Below are 18,649 nucleotides of genomic sequence, written 5' to 3'. Positions count from 1 at the left end.
GAGAGAGAAATGACCAGCTACCCAAAGAGGTCAGTTGCTCGAGAACGGATAAGACGGATCTGAGATCTGGGGAGGGCTGCCTTCCCAGCCTGACAGAGCAGCAAAGGGTCGCAGCCCCACGAGCGACACCAGAGCGAAAGAACTCAACGCCCTCGCTTTTCTTGACGGGGGTGGAAATGGAGAGATAGGGCCATCAATGAACAAATTGCTGCAGCACACCTCTGGCAGAATAACACTCAGAATTGTAGAGTTGGAAGGGACCCCCCAGGGTCATCTAGTCCAACCCCCTTCAAGGCAGGAATATTTTGCCCCAAGGTGGAACTCGAACCCAAGATTAAAAGTCTCATGCTATACCACCTGAGCCACCAAGGCAGATATTGGCAAGTGTGCTGGCTGTGCCCGCGTTTTGATCACCAGCAACTAAAATAATAATAATACAGTGGTACCTCGCAAGACGAAATTAATTCGTTCTGCGAGTTTCTTCGTCTTCCAGCTTTTTCGTCTTGCGAAGCACGGATGCACCCTGGTATTAACGGTTTTAAGAAAAAGGAAACAAACTCGCAAGACATTTCGTCTTGCGAAGCAAGCCCATAGGGAAAATCGTCTTGCGAAGCAACTCAAAAAATGAAAAACTCTTTCGTCTTGCGAGTTTTTCGTCTTGCGAGGCATTCGTCTTGCGAGGTACCACTGTAATAAAATTTTATTTATATACCGCCCTCCCCAGCCGAAGCCGGGCTCAGAGCGGCTAACAACAATAAAAGTAACACAGCATTCTAAAATCAATTCATTTTAAAATCAATTCAAAATCAAATTAATGGCAACCATTGGGCCAGAGTTCTATGAGAATTATCAAAGGAGGGGGTGAGATTCTGCCTTGGCCAAAGGTCTGGTGGAACAGCTCCGTCTTGCAGGCCCTACGGAAAGATGCCAAGTCCTGCAGGGCCCTAGTCTCTTGTGACAGAGTGTTCCACCAGATCGGGGCCACAGCTGAAAAAGCCCTGGCTCTGGTTGAGGCCAGCCTAACCTCCCTGTGGCCTGGGACCTCCAAGATGTTTTTATTTGAAGACCGTAAGCTTCTCTGTAGGGCATACCAGGAGAGGCGGTCCCGTAGGTACGAGGGTCCTAGGCCGTATAGGGTTTTAAAGGTGAAAACCAGCACCTTGAACCTGACCCTGCACTCCACCGGGAGCCAGTGCAGGGGTGCCCTTGAGACTGACCCAGAAACTCCAGCGGGTGCAGAATGCTGTGGCAAGACTCCTTACGGGGTCCTCGCCGCAGGATCACATTCACCCAGTGCTATACCAGCTGCACTGGCTCCCGGTGGAGTACAGGATCAGGTTTAAGCTGAGGTCCCGGGCCACAGGGAGGTTAGGCTGGCCTCAACCAGAGCCAGGGCTTTTTCGGCTGTGGCTCCAATCTGGTGGAACGCTCTGTCACACGAGACCAGGGCCCTGTGGGACTTGACATCTTTCCGCAGGCCTTGCAAGATGGAGCTGTTCCGCCAGGCCTTTGGCCAAGGGACAGCCTGACCCCCTCCTTTGGCAATCCTCACAGAACTCTAGCCCAATGGTTGCCATTAATTTGATTTGAACTGATTTTATAATGAAATGATTTTAGAATGTTGTATTATTTTACTGTTGTTAGCTGCTCTGAGCCCGACTTCAGCTGGGGAGGGCGGGATATAAATAAACTATTATTATTATTAAAAGACGCCTGCTTCTTGGGAGAAGGGCAATGACAGGCCTAGATAGCATCTTGAGAAGTAGAGACATCACCTTGCCAACAAAGGTTCGTATAGTTAAAGCTATGGTTTTCCCAGTAGTGATGTATGGAAGTGAGAGCTGGACCATAAAGAAGGCTGATCGCCGAAGAATGGATGCTTGTGAATTATGGTGCTGGAGGAGACTCTTGAGAGTCCCATGGACTGCAAGAAGATCAAACCTCTCCATACTGAAGGAAATCAGCCCTGAGTTCTCACTGGAAGGACAGATCCTGAAGCTGAGGCTCCAATCCTTTGGCCACCTCATGAGAAGAGAAGACTCCCTGGAGAAGACCCTGATGTTGGGAAAGATGGAGGGCACAAGGAGAAGGGGACGACAGAGGACAAGATGGTTAGATAGTGTTTTCGAGGTTACCAGCATGAGTTTGACCAAACTGCGGGAGGCAGTGGAGGACAGAGGTGCCTGGCGTTCTCTGGTCCATGGGGTCACGAAGAGTCGGACACGACTAAACGACTAAACAACAACAACTTTATTATTATTATCATCATCATGTCACCACGCAGGTAATATTTTCCTCCAGAGAACATTCTTCGGTACCATAAAGGTTCTGTCTCGTTCCGCCCTTGAGCCATCTCCAGCCTTGCGGCCAACAGAGGAGAAATCATTTCCTTAAACAACAGGTCCTTCTTCATTTCCTCTAACCAACTGAGCAACACCAGAAGAGGAACTGAATGTGTATCCTGCCTCGCGACGGCTGAGACTCACCCAAATATCTGCTGCCAAAACAATTATGTCACCAGACAGCTGATCAGAGCCGACAGCAAGCCCTCGGGGAAGTGCTTCCTTCGCTGGCATGGTTTGAAATCAAACCACGTGGGCAAAGGGAGCCGAGTCTGCAGCCACCGGCCGGCTGTTAGCGAGAGGGGTGGCGCCAGATCCTAATCTCGGCTCTTCTTCATCACATCCAGCCTGGTCCACTTCTTAAAGGTGCTCCAGTGTTCATCGGCATCCGCTCCAGACTCTTGGTGTGAAAGGATATAATAATATAATAATAATTTATTATTTGTACCCCGCCCATCTGGCCCAACATGCAACGAACCCACAGCCCTGAGATTAAGCGTCTCATGCTCTACAGTGGTGCCCTGAAAGATGAACGCCTCGCAAGATGGAAAACCCGCTAGACGAAAGGGTTTTCCGTTTTGGAGGCGCTTCGCAAAACGAATTTCCCTATGGGGTTGCTTCGCAAGACGAAAAAATCTTGTGTCCCCCCCATGGGTTTTTTCCACTTTTTTCACCCTTTTCCTAAGCCGCTAAGCCGCTTATCAGCTGTTCCGCTGATAAGCCGCTTAACAGCTGATCGCTAGAAGCCGCTAGACAGCTTTAGCACTAATCCACTAAGCTGTCAATGGGCTTGCTTCGCAAGACGAAAAAACCGCTAGACGAAGAGAATCGCGGAACGGATTCTTTTCGTCTAGCGAGGCACCACTGTACTGGCTGAGCTATCCAGCCCTGAGTCCCATGAGGCATACTCCCAAGTCAGGGTGTGTAGGATGGCAGCCGAAGAGGGTTGAATTAGGCCCTGTGTTTCAAACTCTTTTTAGTTCCTCATTCCCTTTTTAAAAATATAAGAAATGTCTCCTTTCCCGTACCTGCTAAATGGCAGCAGCAGCTCAGCGGGCACACAGCTTGCTCGCTGGACAATGCCTACCTTGTCCTGCCAACAGCATTTCCACAACCAGATCCTCTGGAGCTCAGTGAAGGAGTTACTGTTTCTCTACCCGCCTCTCTGGTGTGTAATAACAAGCAGAAACAGGCATCCTTTTGGAATACCTTAGCAGGAGATTGTAAAGTTAAGGTGAGGTTTTGCTTCAGCATCAATGGAACCTTTGCATTCGTTTGCTTGGTACGTCTGATTTTGTCACCATGCTAACTTTTGCTTCGAAACCTTAAACAAGTTTGCCCTTTTTCCGGTGCATTAATGATGATTTGTGTTCATGCTAGAATCACTTCTGTGGTACGCCAGCCTGTGTTCAATACTTGTTTGTGCCTGCAAAAGTTTTTGCAGTGGGCATACTTCTTCGTCTCCGGTCTATGCACGTCACATAGGCTCCTGCTAAAACCCTGCAAGTTTTTACGATAATATTCCAGTTTAATTTTTGTCCTCTTTTCATTGCGCAGAGCACAAGGGCGCCCTTCACCTCAAGGGCAATAAAGCCTTTACATTGGGAAAGCATTGCAGGACATGTAAACAGACTGATAAATCCATCACTAAATGCACTGGTACAGTGGTGCCTCGCAAGACAAAAATAATCCATTCAGTGAGTCTCTTCATCTAGCGGTTTTTTCATCTTGCGAAGCAACCCTATTAGCGGCTTAGCAGATTAGTGCTATTAGCGGCTTAGCGGCTATTAAAGGCTTAGCGGCTTAGCGGCTAAAAGGCTATTAGCGGCTTAGCGGCTTAGAAAAAGGGGGGAGTGAAAAAATCGCAAGACTCACAAGACGTTTTCGTCTTGCGAAGCAAGCCAATAGGGAAATTCGTCTTGCGCAGCGCATCAAAAAATGGAAAACCCTTTCGTCTAGCGGGTTTTTCGTCTTGCGAGGCATTTGTCTTGCGGGGCACCACTGTATTGCATCAATGACATGTTGTGGAATATACCCACCCAGTCTGGAAGGGCCAAAAATTCCCATATCTGATTTGGGAGCTGGGTTTGCAGAAGACAGAGGAAAATACAGATTTTCCATATCAGAAAATAATTTTAAAATTTGGTTTTAGATGATTATGGATGCTTTCTTTATAGCAATATGAAGACTCTAGTATAGCATATTGTCTCTGTGGCTCTCAGGAAATGAGCGCAAGCTAACAAAATGAATTTCAGTAGGGACAAACGTAAGGTTCTGCACTTAGGCAGGAAGAACCAGATGCACAAATATAAGACGGGGGGGACACTTGGCTTACTAGCAGGACATGTGAAAAGGACCTAGGGGTCTTGGTGGACCACAAGCTCAACATGAGGCCACAGTGTGATGCAGCAGCAAAAAAAACCTAATGCTATTCTAGGCTGCATCAACAGAATTCTAGAGTCCAGGTCAAGGGAAGTAATAGTACTACTCTATTTTGCCTTAGACTACACCTGGAATACTGTGTCCAATTCTGGGCACCGCAATTTAAGAAGGAGGTTGACCAACTGGAAGGTGTGGAGAGGAGGGCGACCAAGATGATCAAAGGTCTAGAAACTAAGCCTTATGAGGAGCTCTTGAAGGAGCTGGGTATCTTTAGCCTGGAAAAGAGGAGACTGAGAGGAGATACGATAGCCACATGGAGGAGGGGGTATGCTTGTTTTCTCCTGCTCTGGAGGGGAAGACTCGAACCCATGGCTTCAAGTCGCAAAAAAGGAGATTCCAAAAAAAAACATTTGGAAAAGCTTTCTGACAGTAAGAGCTGCTCAGCAGTGGAACAGACTCCCAGGAGAGGTGGTGAACTCTCCTTCCTTGGAGATTTTTAAGCATCTGTCCTGAGTGTTTTAGCTGAGATTCCTGCTTTGCAGGGGGTTGAACTAAATGACCTTTGGGGGTCCCTTTCAACTCTAAGCTTCTATGATAGGGGGTCACTCCATCCCCTTGTTCCTTTCCCTTTTCTTTTTTATTGAAGATTTGGTGTGTTACAATACAGTCGTACCTCATGTTACGTCCGCTTCATGTTCTGTTCTTAAAGGGTTGTGTCCCGCGGTGACCCGGAAGTACCGGAAAGGGTTGCTTCCGGGTTTCGCCGCTCGCACATGTACAGAAGTGATAAATCGTGCTTTGCGCATGCGCACAAGTGCCAAATCATGCTGCGCACCTGCGCAGATACAGTGCTTCAGGTTGCGGGCTTTTCATGTTGTGAACGGACCTCTGGAATGGATCCCATTCGCAACCAGAGGTACCACTGTACAAGCAAATAAGCACGGAAAAAGAACATATAGCCTCCCCACTTTCAGTATGAGATACTATTATCCAAGATATTGCGGGGAAAGAGAGGAGAGAGATAGGTGTGCAGGGGGATAATGATCTTTTGTTCTATTGCATAGTGTTTGCGCCGGGATTTTGGAGTCAGCGTTGTGCGAGATGGTCCTTTATTTGTAAAGTTATTTATTTTTGTTGGCATAGCAAGATATTGGAGCATCCAGAGCTTGGTTCGTTGTGTTTACTTGGTTTGCAGTATAGTTTGTTTGTGTGTGTATTGACCACTGGTGCCAAAATGTACCTACAGTGGTGCCTCGCAAGACGAAAATAATCCGTTCTGCGAGTCTCTTCGTCTAGCGGTTTTTTCGTCTTGCGAAGCAACCCTATTAGCGGATTAGCACTATTAGCGGCTTAGCAGCTTAGCGGTTAAAAGGCTATTAGCGGCTTAGTGGCTTAGCAAAAGGGGGGGAGCAAAAAAAATCGCAAGACTCGCAACACGTTTTCGGCTTGCGAAGCAAGCCCATAGGGAAATTCCTCTTGCGAAGCGCATCAAAAAACGGAAAACCCTTTCGTCTAGCGGGTTTTTCGTCTTGCGAGGCATTCGTCCTGCGGGGCACCACTGTACTAGGAAAATTAACCAACAAACTTAGACTAGCACTGGGACAAGCAAAGGAGCACCCTTTTAGCCTGACGTGACTCCCCTTTATCCCATATCCAGAACAACAAGACCAAGCATACGAATCAATGTGTTTGGTCCTTATCTGAACTTTCCCCACCCTCTTTTGTGCAAATCCCTATCATTCTTATTTACATATTCATGAGCAGGAGTTGCAATGCCATTTTGAGGCTCACGTGACCAAACGCCTCCAGGCTGTTGTGAGCTGTTGTGCCTGTTAAATCTTTACTACTTGCCAACATTCGAGGGAGAAAATCTGCGAGTGCCTGAAAATAACATAAATGTCATCTGTCAACGTTCCAGCGCGGGGCGTCTCGCTTGCCATCAATTAGCCGGCTGTCCAGATCTTGTTTAACTAAGCGATGCATCCCATCCGTTACAAAGTTCTGTTTCCCATTTTTCTTTCTCTTTTTTCTGTCTTTCTTTGCCAGCTGAACAATCCAGAGACCTTCCATTACGGAGTTTTAAAAACCTCCCAGTACTTTTAATAGCGCACTCAGGCCTTTGCAGAATGAATGTTTCCCCTCCTCCCTTGAAAAAGGGCAGTGAAAAACCAAGAAGGCTTAAGCCGAGCTAGAGCTCTCTGGAGCATAAGCCCAAAACCTCTTTGCAAAAAAAGCTATACAGTGGTACCTCAGGTTTCATATGCTTCAGGTTTACAGACTCCGCTAACCCAGATATAGTCCCTTGGGTTAAGAACTTTGCTTCAGGATGAGAACAGAAATTGTGCTCCGGCAGTGTGGCAGCAGGAGGCCCCATTAGCTAAAGTGGTGCTTCAGGTCAAGAACAGTTTCAGGTTAAGAACAGACCTCCAGAATGAATTAAGTACTTAATCCGAGGTACCACTGTACTAAATTATAGGATGCAGCAATCAATCAATCAATCAATCAATCAATCAATCAACGGTCCTGAGAGATCTGCATTGGCTCCCAGTGTGTTTCCGAGAACAATTCAAAGTGTTGGTGCTGATCTTTAAAGCCCTAAATGGCCTTGGTCCAGTATACCTGAAGGAGCGTCTCCACCCCCATCGTTCAGCCCAGACACTGAGGTCCAGCGTCGAGGGCCTTCTGGCGGTTCCCTCACTGCGAGAAGTGAGGTTACAGGGAACCAGGCAGAGGGCCTTCTCAGTGGTGGCAAATAAACAACTACCAGACTTTTAGAAGACATCTGAAGGCAGCCCTGTTTAAGGAAGTTTTAAATGTTTGATGTTTTATCGTGTTTTTAATATTCTGTTGGGAGCCACCCAGAGTGGCTGGAAGAATCCAGTCAGATGGGCAGGGTATATATAAATTATTATTATTATTATTATTATTATTATTATTATTATTATTAGGGTGGATTCAAATGGTTCTTTTGCATGTTGCAGAATTCCAACAATGAGGGCACTTTCCTCATAGGAAATAATCTGTAATCCAGCCTGCTGGCAAGGGCTGATGGGAATTGTAGTATAAAACATCTGGAAGGCACCAAGTTGGCAAAGACTGGTATAATCTGTCCGTTGAGCATCATATGCTAGGGCAGTGATGGCCAAAGCTGGCCCTCCAGCTGTTTTTGGGACTACAACTCCCATCATCCCTGACCACTGGTCCTTTTATCTAGGGATGATGGGAGTTGTAGTACAGCTGGAGGACCACGTTTGGCCATCACTGTGCTAGGGCCATGCTAGGATAGACCTCGGGAAGCCACGCTTGGCAGGTGTGAAGCGGCCTACGTTCTGAAGGAGAAGACAGGTGGTATCAGCTCTCGGACAGCGGAACTGGTCTGAAGTCACAGGGGTGTGTAGCAAGCTGCAATTGGAATCCACCTAGCCCAGTATTGTCTGCACCGACCACCAGCAGCTGCTCCGCAGGATTCGAACCTAGTACCCAGAAACCGGATCAACATCGGGATATTGTGAGAGAACACCATACATTTGAAGCTCTGTGGTATCACTTTGAGTTGTGGCTTCACCCCAAATGACCCTGGGAGCTGTAGTTTTTTTAAAGATGCTAAGTTTTGTTAGGGATGTGGGTGGCGCTGTGGGTTAAACCACAGAGCCTAGGACTTGCCGATCAGAAGGTCAGCGGTTCGAATCCCCGTGACTTGGTGAGCTCCCGTTGCTCAGCCCCTAGAATCATAGAATCATAGAGTTGGGAGTGACCACAAGGGCCATCGAGTCCAACCCCCTGCCAAGCAGGAAACACCATCAGAGCACTCCTGACATATGCTTGTCAAGCCTCTGCTTAAAGACCTCCAAAGAAGGAGACTCCACCACACTCCTTGGCAGCAAATTCCACTGTCGAACAGCTCTTACTGTCAGGAAGTTCTTCCTAATGTTTAGGTGGAATCTTCTTTCTTGTAGTTTGGATCCATTGCTCCGTTTCCGCTTCTCTGGAGCAGCAGAAAACAACCTTTCTCCCTCCTCTATGTGACATCCTTTTATATATTTGAACATGGCTATCATATCACCCCTTAACCTCCTCCTCCAGGCTAAACATGCCCATCTCCCTTAGCCGTTCCTCATAAGGCATTGTTTCCAGGCCTTTGACCATTTTGGTTGCCCTGCTCCTGCCAACCTAGCAGTTCGAAAGCACATCAAAGTGCAAGTAGATAAATAGGTGCCACTCCGGCGGGAAGGTAAACGGCGTTTCCATGCGCTGCTCTGGTTCGCCAGAAGCAGGTTAGTCATGCTGGCCACATGACCCGGAAGCTGTACGCCGGATCCCTCGGCCAATAAAGCGAGATGAGCTCCGCAACCCCAGAGTCGGCCACGACTGGACCTTTACCTTTACCTTTAAGTTTTCTTGAGACCTCTTGCCTCCCAGGGAGCTGCAATTCATAGAATTGTAGAATTGGAAGGGACCTTGAGGGCCATGTAGTCCGACCCTTCAATGTAGGAATCTCAACATGTGGTTTCCCATCCAATTTGGAACCACCCTGGACCCTGCTTAGCTTTTCAAATCATGTTTGCGATTTCATTGCTGCGCCCCTAGGTGGTTCGATTCCCAGAGTTCCCCATGAAGAGGAACTGATTATTAAAACCCTTTTTGAACTGTGGTTCCCGGAGCGAGAATAACAGCTCTCAGCATTCGCAACGAACTAGAACTCCCAGGATTCTTTTTTGGGGAGCCATGCCTGTGCAAAGTCATATCATAGCGCGTTAAATGCATGCTGCAAATGCAGTGTTCAAATGAGGTCTCTCATCTGAGTTTTGATGATTTTTCCTCTCGGTGTGCCCTGAAATAAGTGGAACTGTCCTGTTTCCACCTTATCTTCTCTGTTCCCCACATGTAGATCTCTGGTTCTGAAATGCCTTGCTTCCGACTGATCAAACTCCCATCCCCTTTCGGCATATTTTGAATTTTCAGGGGGAGAAATTCCTCTGAAGGTGGGGAAGAGAGAGCAGGATTGGAACTCAACGCTGTCAAGCCAGCAACAGTCACAATGCCCTCCTTGTTTCTGAGACAAGGAAAAACATACATCTATTTCTTTTGACCTGCGGAACGGGGTGGGGAGCTTTTTCTTCTCCTCCCTTGCCAAACCCTTTTGAAACCTCGCTTCCCCGAGATGCGCTGAGCAAACCGTCGCCGTACGCCAGCATTCTAATGAAGCCGTCTCCATGGAAACGGGCTCATTACCACTCATTTTTGCTGGCCCCTTTCCAGTTGGGCTCCGCTCATCTTTCAAAATTTCAAACCCCACGTCATAAATAAAAAAGAGATTATATTTTATTTTTTTTAAAAAAATGCCAAGGGCTGAGAAAAAAAGAAAGAAAGCGAACATTGCATGTGAATCGACTTCCTTGTCCCCATTAAGAAACCTTGTCGGTTCCAAAAAAAGCCGGAAGAATTTTTGCTAGGCTTGGTGGGAGAAGATATTAAGAAGACAGACCAAAGATTATATCTGTATGCAACAACAGCAGCTAGAGTTTTGATAGCCCAAAAGTGGAAGTCACAGGAGATTCCGACTGTAAGGGAATGGCAGATAAAGCTGGTTGAATACGCTGAAATGGCAAAATTGACACACAGAATTCGCAATCAGGAGGAGACGAAGTACCAAAAAGAATGGAGTAAATTTATGGTTTATATAAGTGAGAACTGTAAAAATATGAAAACGTTGGCAGGATTGAATTAAATCTTATGTCACAGTGTAATTCTTAACCAATGAAACTGTGAATTATAGACTGGAATAAGAAAACTTGCGGAAGGGAAAGACGGAAGTCAACGGCTCTATGGAGCATAAAGTAGGATATATGTAATAAGACTTGATGTTTTTGTTGGTTGGTGTTCTTAAATCTCAATAAAAAGCATTTGGGAAAAAAGAAAAAGAAACCTTGTCGGAATCCCCAGCAAAAAGAAGTCAAAATACCAAACAGAAATCTTAGAGGGTGGAACAAAACATTTGTCTAAAATGTATGACTATTTGCTGGAATGGAATACCAAGGATGAATTAACTAAAGAAGTCATGATAAAATGGGCAGTCGACTTTGGTTACAATATTGAGTACGACAACTGGGTAAGACTATGGAAGGAAGGTATGAGGTTTACAGCGTGCTCCACCTTAAAAGAAAACCTAGGGAAAATGATGTGTTGTTGTTGTTTAGTCGTTTAGTCGTGCCCACCTCTTCGTGACCCCCTGGACCAGAGCACACCAGGCACTCCTGTCTTCCACTGCCTCCTGCAGTTTAGTCAAACTCATGCTGGTAGCTTTGAGAACACTGTCCAACCATCTCGTCCTCTGTCGTCCCCTTCTCCTTGTGCCCTCCATCTTTCCCAACATCAGGGTCTTTTCCAGGGAATCTTCTCTTCTCATGAGGTGGCCAAAGCCTTGGAGACTCAGCTTCAGGATCTGTCCTTCCTGATTTCCTTCAGAATGGATAGGTTTGATCTTCAAGCAGTCCATGGGACTCTCAAGAGTCTCCTCCAGCACCAGAATTCAAAAGCATCCATTCTTTGGCGATCAGCCTTCTTGATGCTCCAGCTCCCACTTCCATACATCACTACTGGGAAAACCATAGCTTTAACTAGACAGACCTTTCTTGGCAAGGTGATGTCTCTGCTTTTTAAGATGCTGTCTAGGTTTGTCATTGTTTTTCTCCTAAGAAGCAGGCGTCTTTTAATTTCGTGACTGCTTTCACCATCTGCAGTGATCATGAAGCCCAAGAAAGTAAAATCTCTCACTGCCTCCATTTCTTCCCCTTCTATTTGCCAGGAGGTGATGGGACCAGTGGCCATGATCTTCGTTTTTTTGATGTTGAGCTTCAAACCATATTTTGTGCTCTCCTCTTTCACCCTCATTAAAAGGTTCTTTAATTCCTCTTCACTTTCTGATGAAAATGATGTACCGGTGGTATATTTCCCCAGTTAAATTGGCAAAAATGTACAGATTGAGTAATAAAGCCTGCTGGAAGTTCAAATTAAAGGACGGCGAATTCTACCATACATGGTGGACATGTGAAAAGATGAAAAAGTTTTGGGACTTGATATATAATGAGTTGAAAAAACTTTTCAAATATGCATTCCCAAAGAAACCAGAGGCTTTTTTCAAAACAAAAAAAATTCCTTCCAGTTTAGGGATAATAGGAGAGGAAGTGGGAAAAGAAGACCGTAAATTATTTCAGTACGCCACGACTGCCGCTAGGATTCCCGTGGTCCAAAAGTGGAAATCCCAGGAGATCCCAACCATAATGGAGTGGCAGACAAAATTATTTGAATATGCAGAATTGGCAAAAATGACCTCTAAAATTCGAGACCAAAAAGTGACAAAGTTTGAAGAGAAGTGGAGTAAATTTGTTGTGTGCATACGAATTAATTGCAGAAGTTTAAAAACTGTAGCAGGGCTAATATAAATCCTGTGATGTGAATAGAGGGCAAATAAGAATCTGCAAGATAAGATGTAAATTAGGAAAACTGAAGCAGGCCAGGAGGGAAGTCCGGGCGACAAATTGCGCAGGGTAAATAATACGACACAAAATGTTGAATGTAAAAGTTTAAATTTTATTTATGTTTGTGAAAATCAATAAAAAGCATTTGAAGAAAAGAAAAGAAAAGAAACCTTGTCGGAATCCCAAAACATCCCAAGTGAAGAAGAGGGAGGGGAACAAATGCAATGTGCAGTTTTCAAAAATTTGTTCCAACGTTGATGCAAGGGCTTGGCGGGCAGGTCCTTCCCCAGCCAGCGCTCTGTTTCCAGCAGCAGGTAGCCAAAAACTGACAGGCGGAGTATCGCAGGTAGACTGCGCGTAGACATGGAGGTTCTATTTAACTCTCATCTCCGGGCTATTTTTTCTCCTTGCGGGAGGGGAAAAGCCATTTAAGCTAACAGTGACTGGAATGTGAAGGAACCGCTAGGCTAAGCTGGCCTCCTCTTCTGAAGATTTGTGATACGGTACGTTGCAATGTTTAAGTTGCTGTCATGTTTAAACTATGCTTGATATTAGTTGCAACACAGGCTTTGAAGTTTGAAACGTCTTCTTCTTTTCCTCTTATGTGTTTACTTCCTTGGCTCCCGTGGGCGTCCTCTGTTTGGGTTCCTTTGTACATTTCGCTTACTTTTCAAGTATACACACGTATATAAATTGTAAACAGACGGAATTTTGCCTTCGTTGGAAACCAGCGGTAATGAGCCTTTTGCAAATCCGACTAAACATTAGGAAGAACAAATACAAATTTATTATTTCGGTCGCAGACCAGTTCCAGCTCACATACAGTATCAGGGAAGTCATAAAACACGATAGGGAGACCCCACAGCTCATTATCCCCTGGCCTCCTCGCTGGCCCAAGTAGGACCAATTCAGCCAGCTAGCCCTGGAGATTATCTAATGCTTATTTCCCCTAAACTGATTTTTGATTTTTATTGTTATTCATGTTTTTATACTGTATTTTAAGCTGCTTTTATAACTGAGTGGTTTATATTTGTTGTTAGCCACCCTGAGCCCGGTTTTTGAACCAGGAAGGGTGGGGTATAAATGAATGAATGAATGAATGAATGAATGAATGAATGAATGAATAAAATTTGCAATTGGGTATAACAGGGACAATACAGACATAACAGCAGTTAAAAATATGTAACATAGAACCAAACATAGAACCAAATAGACATAAGTCTTATAAGTCTCTGAAAGTCTTTGTAGACTGTGCAAGTCTCTGAAAGAAGCAAGGGGTCAGATTCTTATCTGGTGATAACAAGCCGTAAAGCTTTGTTTTATGACGTCCAACGCTGCCGAAGTGGTCCACAAACAGACGTAGTGAACAGTGATTATATATATACAGTGGTGCCCCGCAAGACGAACGCCTCGCAAGACGGAAAACCTGCTAGACGAAAGGGTTTTCAGTTTTGGAGGCGCTTCGCAAAACGAATTTCCCTATGGGGTTGCTTCGCAAGACGAAAAAATCTTGCGAGTCCCCGCGGGGTTTTTCCGCTCCCCCCCCTTTTCCTAAGCCGCTAAGCCGCTTAACAGCTGATCCGCTGATAAGCCGCTTAACAGCTGATCGCTAGAAGCCGCTAGACCGCTGTAGCGCTAATCCGCTAAGCTGTCAATGGGCTTGTTTCGCAAGACGAAAAAACCGCTAGACGAAGAGAATCGCGGAACGGATTCTTTTCGTCTTGCGAGGCACCACTGTGTATGTGTGTGTGTGTGTGTGTGTGTGTGTGTGTGTAGTTTTCAAGAGAATCCATCAAGAGTGCATATTTTGTGACTTTCAGTGATTTATAAGATTTCTGTTTATTTGGCTTTGCAGAGAGTGCATATTTCATATATTTCATACTGTTCAATGTTCTGTATAGAGTATGTAAAGAGTTTATATTGACATCGCATTGGTCATCGTGTTGCCTTGGATATTGCAAATAAAAATTTTGACCGGTGCTGGGGTGGGAATCTGCTTGCCATCGCCCCATTTTGGGACGGTGAATTCCACAGGTGGGCACCCCATTGTGCAGGGTTATACCGGTTGAATTATGACCTGCCATGCAGGTGTTAAAGGCACAGGGGCTTTGCTGGGAGGGGAGGTGACAACTGAGGATCAGATCTTAAACAGGACCACCTGTCGGCAGTAAAGGGGAGGAGAAAGTAATTAGCCAGCTGGAACTTATATAGAGAACAAATGACGTTTATAAGGCTAGGCCAAAGTTTCCTTTGCAAAGCGAGCGGGGGAGCATAGTCCTTGCAGAAACCCCCAATTTCGCTGTCCGGATCTTCAGTTTCTGTGAGTGCGTGAAAACTCTCAACCTTGTTGCTCTGTAATCTCCTTTCTCTACAAGAATCTGGGTGCTTTTATTGCAAGGAAAGGTGGGTTTGCAAGCATGCCGGCATCCCACAGGTGAAGTTGGTGGAGAGTGTGTTAGGAATTTTATGGTCTTCGATACAGTGGTACCTCGCAAGACGAATGCCTCGTAAGACGAAAAACTCGCAAGACAAAAGAGTTTTTCGTTTTTTGAGTTGCTTTGCAAGACGAATTTCCCTATGGGCTTGCTTCGCAAGTTGAAAACGTCTTGCAAGTTTGTTTCCTTTTTCTTAAAACCGTTAATACCCAGGGAATCCGTGCTTCGCAAGATGAAAAATTCGCAAGACGAAAAAACTCGCAGAACGAATTAATTTCGTCTTGCAAGGTACCACTGTATATGGTAATGTTCATAACCACACATACATAGATCAGCACAGGAAGACCAACCTGGAACCATTTTGATTCCCAAACTGACCAAATGTTTTCTCTGCAAGGTCAAAATGGAAAAGCCTCCCCACTGTCTTTTCCTTCACAAATCCTGTCTTAAGGGTATGCCTGTGTTTGAATAAGGGTGTGAGCCTTATCATTACAAAAGACTGGCCAGGCTCCTCAGGCAATCCAATCAAGTAACCTGCCAGACAGGAAATAAACAAGGGACAGGAGAAAAACAACATGCAAATGTTCTGTTTTAGACCACCTTTTCTGTGATGTATCTGAGAGGTGGTCTTAGGTTACACCCCTTCTGTGATGTATGTATAATGTTTCTGGGGGTGGTCTTGATCTAGAGAATGGGAATTTCAAAAGTCTTTATAAGCCCTTGCACAGCATTTTGGTGGGTGCTCCTCCTTTCCTGCGTGTGAGGGGAGCACCCTGTTGCAACAGATCAATAAAGATCAAGCTTACTAGCTGCTTTGCTTCTCAATATTCTCTGGTTGGCCTCTGTTATTTTCTCCTACCAATAGGGAACCTATGTAAGGACTCTATATGGGCTCTTGGATACCCCATAAGGGAAAAGGGCATATTTTCATTTACAACAAGAGGCATGCTAAGCCAGCCTTTGGCAATTTGGCAGCCTCTGGAGGTTTGGGACTACAACTCCCATCAGCCCCAATTGGCAAAGGCCGCCTCTAATATAATAATACTGCCTCCCGGTCTGCCCCACGGAGAACCTCAAGGTCCATAAATAGCAAGACCCTAGAGGTCCCAGGCCCTAAGGAAGTCAGATTAGCCTCAACCAGAGCCAGGGCCTTTTCAACACTGGCCCCGGCCTGGTGGAACGCTCTGCCTCATGAGACCAGGGCCCTGCAGGATCTGATTTCTTTCCGCAGGGCCTGAAAGACAGAGTTGTTCCGCCTGGCCTTTGGCTTGGAGCCAATTTGATTCCCTCCCCCTCTTTCTTTTTCCTTTTTCCTTTCTCCTCCTGTGATGAGGCTGCATTTTAATATTTTAATGTTTCGATATTTTAATGTTGTATTTTAATTTTGTTTTTAAGTTGTAATCATTCAACTTGTTTTTATTATTGCTTGTTAGCCACCCTGAGCCCAGCCTTGGCTGGGGAGGGAGGGGGAATAAATAAAAATTAATAATAATAATAATAATAATAATAATAATAATAATAATAATAATGTGTAGTGAAAGTGGCTTGAACACCAAGCTGCATTTGTTGCACGTTATTTTATGCTCTTGCTTCAAACCGGACGGGGTTCGTATGCTGCCTGGAGAACTTGCATTGTGAGGGGGTGGGTGAAAGCAAAGAGTAAACCTTTTTGTGGCTAGGAGTGTGTGCTCAGTTAACTTCTGTTACATTTCGGAACGTGCGCCTCCTGTCTCTACCTGTAGGATCTCTGCCTGTCATCGGTCCAATGATCCTTTGACATAAACCAGCATGATTTGCGGCCAAAGTTAATGCCCCCCTCCAGTTAAGCCCCGAGCGCTTAAACCAGGGGTCAGCAAACTGTTTCAGCAGGGGGCCGGTCCACTGTCCCTCAGACCTTGTGGAGGGCCAGACTATATGGGGGGGGGGGAGATGAACGAATCCCTATGCCCCACAAATAACCCAGAGATGCATTTTAAATAAAAGGACACATTCTACTTGTGTAAAAACACAGTGATTCCCAGACCATCCGTGGGCCGGATTTAGAAGGCGATTGGGCCAGATCTGGCCCCCCGGGCCTTAGTTTGCCTACCCATGGCTTAAACCTCCACCTGTGCTTCTGCAGACCTGAAAACATTTCATGGGCTGCCTTTGATGCGAGGCAGGTGTTGCTGGTTTTGCAGCTGGCTTTTAACACACACAAACCAAACTGTTCTCGAGATCATTGTGTTCTCTTCCTGCTTCTCTGCCCCTGTGAATACTTTCGTTTTATTTTATTGCATGAGTGCAGTGGCGTAGCATGGGTTGTCAGCACCCAGGACAAGGCAAGTAATTTGCGCCCCCTAACCCGTGGATTTTAGTAGGGGCAGAGAGCTGTGAGTGCGGGCGCCCCCCCCCCGATGTTGCGCCCTGCACCCCCCACGCTACGCCACTGCATGAGTGTACTGTGGGAATGTTCAGGGTGGCAGGAGAGGATATATCGTTTATTAATATCCTTCCTAACTTGTGCTAGCAGGTTCCTTAGCAGAGCTTACATTCCCCTTCTCACGCACAGCAGGTAGCTGGTTGCAGGCTCGTGTGAGCTTCTCACTATTATACAATTCAGTCTGTCTCAGATAAAGCCCTAAACGGCCTCAGTCCAGTATACCTGAAGGAGCGTCTCCACCCCCATCGTTCTGCCCGGACACTGAGGTCCAGCGCCGAGGGCCTTCTGGCAGTTCCCTCACTGAGAGAAGCCAAGTTACAGGGAACCAGGCAGAGGGCCTTCTCGGTGGTGGCGCCCTCCCTGGGGAATGCCCTCCCACCAGATGTCAAAGAGAACAACAACTACCAGACTTTTAGAAGACATTTGAAAGCAGCCCTGTTTAGGGAAGCTTTTAATGTTTGATGTATCACAGTATTTTAATACTTTTTTTGGAAGCCGCCCAGAGTGGCTGGGGAAGCCCAGCCTGATGGGCGGGGTATAAATAATAATAATATATTATTATTATTATTATTATTATTATTATTATTATTATTATTATGCCTTTGTTTAGCTCTGATGAAACAGATTCTGATTGCTTCCTTCTGCTTTTTCGCTCTTTCGGGTTATAAGCTGTTTCGAGCCCCCTTTAAACGTCGCGCCTTAGGCTTGCAGCCTGCTCTGGTGCCTGTAAGGTGAAGGGTGGGCAATCAATAATAAAAATAATAGTTAATAATATTATTGGGGGTGAGGCGAAGGGGGAAAGGATCTCCCCAGGGGCTGGTGGGAGTTGTGTTTCAAAACATCTGGTGGGGATGGATAGCAGGGCTTAGACACATCTCACATGCCCCATTCTCTTTGATTCTACAGGACATTGCTTACTCTTGAGGAGTGAACATCCTCGGCTCGGATCATCTCCACACAGACTGTCACAGGGGACACGTGACTTCAGGTGAATTGTCCTCCTTCATTTTCTATCTAGCGCATGAGACCCTTAATCTCAGGGCTGTGGGTTTGGGGAAAAAAACATTCCAACATTGCAGAGGGTTGTACAGTGGTACCTCGGGTTACATAAGCTTCAGGTTACATACGCTTCAGGTTACATACTCCACTAACCAAGAAATATTATCTCGGGTTAAGAACTTTGCTTCAGGATGAGAACAGAAATCGTGCAACAGCGGTGGGAGGCCCCATTAGCTAAAGTGGTGCTTCAGGTTAAGAACAGTTTCAGGTTAAGAACGGACCTCCGGAACGAATTAAGTTCTTAACCCGAGGTACCACTGTACTAGATTTTCACTTTTCTAAAGTCTTAAAGGATGGTTCTTAATTTTCCTTATTGATAATGTTCTTGTTTTCTCTTTTTGGCAAACCACTTTGACTGTGTTTTTAAAAAAATAGTCACACGGCGTATGAATTTTATGAAATAAGTAAAATAGAAAAAGTCATCTCGGGAATCGTGCTGCCTAATCTCAAAACACATCACGGGAGGGAGCTGGTTGCGTGTGAACCAGGCGGAGGGCCTTCTCGGTAGTGGCACCCACCCTGTGGAACGCC

Source organism: Podarcis melisellensis (assembly GCF_964234715.1).
Source record: "Podarcis melisellensis genome assembly, chromosome: 1".
Lineage (NCBI taxonomy): Eukaryota > Metazoa > Chordata > Lepidosauria > Squamata > Lacertidae > Podarcis > Podarcis melisellensis.
Note: the sequence above shows the minus strand (reverse complement) of the source record.